Raw genomic sequence first — 7848 nt, 5'->3', positions numbered from 1 at the left:
TTGTTTTTTCATTGTTCTTAAGATCCCAAGAGTTTGGGTCTGTGTTCACCTATGCAAATTGGTGAGGATTTTTATCAAGCCTTCCCCAGGAAAGGGGGTGTAGGGTTTGGGGGGATATTTTCAGGGGGGAAGATGTCTCCAAGTGGGCTCTTTCCCTGTTCTTTGTTTAACATGCTTGGTGGAGGCAGCAGAGGGCTCATGGACACGGCAAAGTTTGTACCTTGAGGAAGTTTTTAACCTAAGCTGGTAAGAATAAGCTTAGGGGGTCTTTCATGCAGGTTCCCACATCTGTACCCTAGAGTTCAGAGTGGGGAAGGAACCTTGACAGGGAGTTTAAGATTAAATAGTCCCCAAATACAATTCAATGGATCCATTACAAGCTAAATCCTCCAGCAGCTTCCCCTGCAATCATGTTCCTAGTAATTTGGGTGTCCTGCTCTGTCAGTACTACTCCCTGTTCCCCCAGGGCAGCTCCTAACATTGTCTTCCCATGCCCTCCTACCCACCATCATAACTCTAATCAAACACAGAAAGTCTGTGGAAAAATCCAAGATTTATGCTCAGATCCATGAACTCAACACTCTGTCTTAATCCATCCCTGTGTGTCCTTTTCTCCTATTGTTAAAAACTCATATGCCGCTTTTATGAAAAAAGCAGAAATGTGTCTGCAAGGAATGCTGTACACCCTATTTCACCCATTGTCATTACTCCTGAATGTACAGTAAAAGGTCTGCCATGCACAAATCTCTTTTCTTCATGTCCCTTTTTCGCTAGATCTTTACCTGTTCTGATGCTATAAACAAATATGGGCATCAAAGAGTTGAAATTATCTATAGAATCATAGAATCATAGAATATCAGGGTTGGAAGGGACCCCAGAAGGTCATCTAGTCCAACCCCCTGCTCAAAGCAGGACCAAGTCCCAGTTAAATCATCCTAGCCAGGGCTTTGTCAAGCCTGACCTTAAAAACCTCTAAGGAAGGAGATTCTACCACCTCCCTAGGTAACGCATTCCAGTGTTTCACCACCCTCTTAGTGAAAAAGTTTTTCCTAATATCCAATCTAAACCTCCCCCATTGCAACTTGAGACCATTACTCCTCGTTCTGTCATCTGCTACCATTGAGAACAGTCTAGAGCCATCCTCTTTGAAACCCCCTTTCAGGTAGTTGAAAGCAGCTATCAAATCCCCCCTCATTCTTCTCTTCTGCAGACTAAACAATCCCAGCTCCCTCAGCCTCTCCTCATAAGTCACGTGCTCTAGACCCCTAATCATTTTTGTTGCCCTTCGCTGTACTCTTTCCAATTTATCCACATCCTTCTTGTAGTGTGGGGCCCAAAACTGGACACAGTACTCCAGATGAGGCCTCACCAGTGTCGAATAGAGGGGAACGATCACGTCCCTCGATCTGCTCGCTATGCCCCTACTTATACATCCCAAAATGCCATTGGCCTTCTTGGCAACAAGGGCACACTGCTGACTCATATCCAGCTTCTCGTCCACTGTCACCCCTAGGTCCTTTTCCGCAGAACTGCTGCCGAGCCATTCGGTCCCTAGTCTGTAGCGGTGCATTGGATTCTTCCATCCTAAGTGCAGGACCCTGCACTTATCCTTATTGAACCTCATTAGATTTCTTTTGGCCCAATCTTCCAATTTGTCTAGGTCCTTCTGTATCCTATCCCTCCCCTCCAGCGTATCTACCACTCCTCCCAGTTTAGTATCATCCGCAAATTTGCTGAGAGTGCAATCCACACCATCCTCCAGATCATTTATGAAGATATTGAACAAAACGGGCCCCAGGACCGACCCCTGGGGCACTCCACTTGACACCGGCTGCCAACTAGACATGGAGCCATTGATCACTACCCGTTGAGCCCGACAATCTAGCCAGCTTTCTACCCACCTTATAGTGCATTCATCCAGCCCATACTTCCTTAACTTGCTGACAAGAATGCTGTGGGAGACCGTGTCAAAAGCTTTGCTAAAGTCAAGAAACAATACATCCACTGCTTTCCCTTCATCCACAGAACCAGTAATCTCATCATAAAAGGCGATTAGATTAGTCAGGCATGACCTTCCCTTGGTGAATCCATGCTGACTGTTCCTGATCACTTTCCTCTCCTCTAAGTGCTTCAGGATTGATTCTTTGAGGACCTGCTCCATGATTTTTCCAGGGACTGAGGTGAGGCTGACCGGCCTGTAGTTCCCAGGATCCTCCTTCTTCCCTTTTTTAAAGATGGGCACTACATTAGCCTTTTTCCAGTCATCCGGGACTTCCCCCGTTCGCCACGAGTTTTCAAAGATAATGGCCAAGGGCTCTGCAATCACAGCCGCCAATTCCCTCAGCACTCTCGGATGCAATTCGTCCGGCCCCATGGACTTGTGCACGTCCAGCTTTTCTAAATAGTCCCTAACCACCTCTATCTCTACAGAGGGCTGGCCATCTCTTCCCCATTTTGTGATGCCCAGCACAGCAGTCTGGGAGCTGACCTTGTTAGTGAAAACAGAGGCAAAAAAAGCATTGAGTACATTAGCTTTTTCCACATCCTCTGTCACTAGCTTGCCTCCCTCATTCAGTAAGGGGCCCACACTTTCCTTGGCTTTCTTCTTGTTGCCAACATACCTGAAGGAAACCCTTCTTGTTACTCTTGACATCTCTTGCTAGCTGCAGCTCCAGGTGCGATTTGGCCCTCCTGATATCTTTCCTACATGCCCGAGCAATATTTTTATACTCTTCCCTGGTCATATGTCCAACCTTCCACTTCTTGTAAGCTTCTTTTTTATGTTTAAGATCCGCTAGGATTTCACCATTAAGCCAAGCTGGTCGCCTGCCATATTTACTATTCTTTCGACTCATCGGGATGGTTTGTCCCTGTAACCTCAACAGGGATTCCTTGAAATACAGCCAGCTCTCCTGGACTCCCTTCCCTTTCATGTTAGTCCCCCAGGGGATCCTGGCCATCTGTTCCCTGAGGGAGTCAAAGTCTGCTTTCCTGAAGTCCAGGGTCCGTATCCTGCTGCTTACCTTTCTTCCCTGCGTCAGGATCCTGAACTCAACCAACTCATGGTCACTGCCTCCCAGATTCCCATCCACTTTTGCTTCCCCCACTAATTCTACCCGGTTTGTGAGCAGCAGGTCAAGAAAAGCGCTCCCCCTAGTTGGCTCCCCTAGCACTTGCACCAGGAAATTGTCCCCTACGCTTTCCAAAAACTTCCTGGATTGTCTATGCACCGCTGTATTGCTCTCCCAGCAGATATCAGGAAAATTAAAGTCACCCATGAGAATCAGGGCATGCGATCTAGTAGCTTCCGTGAGTTGCCAGAAGAAAGCCTCATCCACCTCATCCCCCTGGTCCGGTGGTCTATAGCAGACTCCCACCATGACATCACTCTTGTTGCACACACTTCTAAACTTAATCCAGAGACACTCAGGTTTTTCCACAGTTTCGTACCGGAGCTCTGAGCAGTCATACTGCTCCCTTACATACAGTGCTACTCCCCCACCTTTTCTGCCCTGCCTGTCCTTCCTGAACAGTTTATAACCATCCATGACTGTACTCCAGTCATGTGAGTTATCCCACCAAGTCTCTGTTATTCCAATCACGTCATAATTCCTTGACATCACCAGGACCTCCAGTTCTCCCTGCTTGTTTCCAAGGCTTTGTGCATTTGTATATAAGCACTTGAGATAACCTGTTGATCGCCCCTCATTCCCAGTATGAGGCAGGAGCCCTCCCCTCACAGACATTCCTGCCTGTGCTTCCTCCCGGTATCCCGCTTTCCCACTTACCTCAGGGCTTTGGTCTCCTTCCCCCGGTGAACCTAGTTTAAAGCCCTCCTCACTAGGTTAGCCAGCCTGCTGGCAAAGATGTTCTTCCCTCTCTTCGTAAGATGGAGCCCGTCTCTGCCCAGCACTCCTCCTTCATGGAACACCATCCCATGGTCAAAGAATCCAAAGCCTTCTCTCCGACACCACCTGCGTAGCCATTCGTTGACCTCCACGATTCGACGGTCCCTACCCAGGCCTTTTCCTTCCACGGGGAGGATGGACGAGAACACCACTTGCGCCTCCAACTCCTTTATCCTTCTTCCCAGAGCCACGTAGTCCGCAGTGATCCGCTCAAGGTCATTCTTGGCAGTATCATTGGTGCCCACGTGGAGAAGCAGGAAGGGGTAGCGATCCGAGGGCTTGATGAGTCTCGGCAGTCTCTCCGTCACATCACGAATCTTAGCCCCTGGCAAGCAGCAGACTTCTCGGTTTTCCCGGTCAGGGCGGCAGATAGATGACTCAGTCCCCCGGAGGAGAGAGTCCCCGACCACCACCACCCGCCTTCTCCTCTTGGGAGTGGTGGTCGTGGAACCCCCAACCTCAGGACATCGCATCTCATGCCTCCCAACCAGCGGAATCTCCTTCTGCTTTCTCCCCCCAGACCTATCATCTGGTCCACTCTCCGCAATGGTACCTGTGGAGAGAACATGAAAGCGGTTAGTTACCTGTGTCTGTGTTACTGGAACCCGGACATTCCGCTTACCTCTTCTGGAGGTCACATGTTGCCAAGCTTCTTCACTGGCCTCTTGGCTCCTCTGTGCAACCTGCTCTATATCTTTAGAGCTTTGTGCCCCTAGAAGGCTATCCTGAGTTTGGTCCAGAAAATCCTCAGTCTCTCGTATACAACGCAGGGTCGTTACCCAATATATTATATATATATACATATATATAATACCCAATATGTTACCCAATATAGTTGCCTTGCAGACACTCTCTGCTATGCTATAAATGAAATGTGGGATTGAGATGCAATACATTTATGGCTTTCCAGAAGACCACACATAAATAAAATGGAACAACCAGGCAGGATAGCAATAAACCAATTCTATTGTAAATGTAGATTTGTCAAGAATCTCTGCAATGATTAAAAAAATGTTATTCACAAAACCTTATTGACAAATCATGACAAAGCATAAGCAACAGCCTTTCAAACCCCTGTCTTAATGGTAATATAATGGACAAGAGAAATGCAATACATTAAAAACAAATGCTTGATTAATATAGCTGCAACAGGATATGAGCCTGTTGATGGTATACCTTCCTTTTGATATTTAGATGTTAAAAAAAGAGGACATTTATTTTAACGGCACTTAAGCTGCACTGAAATTGTTCTTCTCTCTGCACTGCTCAGACTCTTTTTGGTGTTTATCACTATTCCACCACCACCACCACTACCCCATCTCCCCCTTGGATGACATGTTTATTGTCTTCTTGCTAATGTTGGTTTTAACATTTTTGTAAGTGATTGTAGGAAGCAGACCAAAAAGTAGATTTGCAGCTTCAATCTGCATTTGAAATAGGACAACCAATTCCTACAACCTGTTGTGTGATCCCCTTCTAACGTAAATAACTTATCCCCATTTTAGATGTCAGTGTGGCATTTTTCATAGGTTGGATTTAATCAGAAGTGTTGTAAATTCTAGTGTAATGAACAAACAGCGCTGTGAATGTGTCTCTTCCTCAAGGGATGACAAGTGGTGTACTGCCATCCCATTGAACTTAAATAAGCACGTACATTCATATGCAATTGCAGAGCAATAATTAAATAAATGAGGGAGCCCATCTACTTTGATAAATTTTATCTATGTTCTTCCAGATACATTTTTTATTTCTGCATTTGGTAAATATGATGGCTCATGATACAAACAACATCGAACTAGCTTCACTTTAATTGCTCAGATTTGAAAGAAGCTGCATTTTTGCAGCAAAAGAAATAAAATTAAGCACATTTTTCAATCTAAATAATGCCATGGTTGACTTTTGCAGAGTTCAGGGAAGCACAAAGCAGATAGGAAACCATGGTATTTTTCCCACCAGCAAAATTCAAAATTGGTGAAAATTAAATATAGAAAACTGCTTCACTTTAAATTTGTTTACACGGTTGTATTTACACCTTAAGGAGAAAAACTGAGTATGGATTGGACACATCTTGAGTTCTTTATTGAGGCCTAGATTATATCCAGGTGCCCATGTGCAGAAAAACTATTACAAACATAGATCTCTTCCTTTCCAAATTGAAGAGATTATGAGGAGTGGCACTGCGGTGGCACACTATCACCTTGACCCCAAGAGACTCATGTGGAGAAGTCCACAGATTTCTGAGGTTGGAAGAGGATGAAGAAGGGGAGGACCTACTTCTGTGACCATATCCCCTGCTATGTAGCAAGATTTGTATGTGTAAAGTTATACACTCAGAGTCATGTTACCACACTCTGGCTCCAGTCCAGAGAACCAGCCAATGTCAGAACAGATCCAACAGGAGCCAGGCTGCCAGAGAAGAGGTATCAGCAGCGCAAGAAACTGTCTTGTAAACTGTCCCCTTTATTTGGAGCCAGGAGAGCTCCTTCCCCACAGATATCCAAGAGCCATGGGGAATGCTAAGACCAAAATCCATCTCCTAAACAATGTTATTACGAAAACCTCCTCCTTCCTTCTCATAGACCTCTTTTGGAGGAGGCAATGTGGCACTGACCTTTTGATGACTGCAACGGGAGTTTTCCAGACTAAGGACTGAGTAAAAGCTGAGTTAGAAACTCAGGATTTGGCCTTGCATCTTAAAACACTGTATAGGGATACATTAATGATGGGGCAAAGAATTATTATTATTATTATTAAATTCGGGGGGGAGGGAGAGAGGAGAAACTCAACATGGAATTCTAGATTTAGCCTCACTTACAAAACTCATCCAGAATTTAAATGGATGTAGGAACAGTTCAACAGGATAACTGGCAGACATCTTATGTTGTATGAATTTAAATGGCACTGTTACGTGTGATTGGAATTTCTGTCTAGCAGATCAGAGTTCAGGATGGGTTCCACACAACTAGGATGGCTGGGACAGGTGCAGCTGGTGAATGCAGAGAGTGATATGTTGAGGCCCTGATGTAATTTTGAGGCCATAGCATATTTTTTTATGAACGTACAATTACACGCTGAATGAGCCATTTTCAAAAGAGATCACCTAGTGTGTTCATGTGAATCTCAAAATGCTACATTCATTTGTATTTGGACATTCAGTAAATCATCCATTTCTCCTACCTTTAACAACTAAGATCAAATGCAAGAAGTCTACCATTAAGCAGGGTTGAGATTCATATTTTAATCACATGTAAATCAGGAAATCCAAATTCCTGGTTCCCACAACTACTGCAACAGCTACCAGACCTTATTTAGTCATGTAAAATGCTTCATACATGCAGGTAGACAAAGATGTTGTTGCTGTATATACAGAAGCAAGTGCTGGATCCTTTCTATCATTTCCATTGCTTCATGTTTTGGTTTATAGTTTAGGATCTACATAAGATACACAGACTTCCAGTTGTGACTTTTTGGGGTAATAACAACTAGTAGTGTGTGACAATTTGGGAAATCTGGCTGTACAACTTATGAATTCATGCTGTTATGAAGTTGTCATATTGCGGTATCAGGAATCACCTCTATGTAGACATGGAATCTAACACTTGTTCACAGTGGCTGAAACATGCATCTACCAGACAAGGGACAACAGAATGTCATTAACCTTAACAACTGTATATGACTGAACCGTTGATATGATAAGAAAATTTACTGAAGCTGGGAGAAGCTATTTCCTCCACTTTGTCTGCAAGGGATGGATCAAATGGGAGTGGAAAATCACCAGCAACAAAATGAAAGAACTAGCTGTTGGTACGGGAGAAATATAAACTGTAGAGACAAGAGGAGAAAGCTTTTTTCAGGAGAGGGAAAAAGGGAAAAAAAGGTATGATTTAGTAGTAGGGGGGTTTCTGTTAACTGCAAACCAAGTATGATCACAGGAGGCTAG

Source organism: Dermochelys coriacea, chromosome 2 (assembly GCF_009764565.3).
Source record: "Dermochelys coriacea isolate rDerCor1 chromosome 2, rDerCor1.pri.v4, whole genome shotgun sequence".
NCBI classification, from domain to species: domain Eukaryota; kingdom Metazoa; phylum Chordata; order Testudines; family Dermochelyidae; genus Dermochelys; species Dermochelys coriacea.
Note: the sequence above shows the minus strand (reverse complement) of the source record.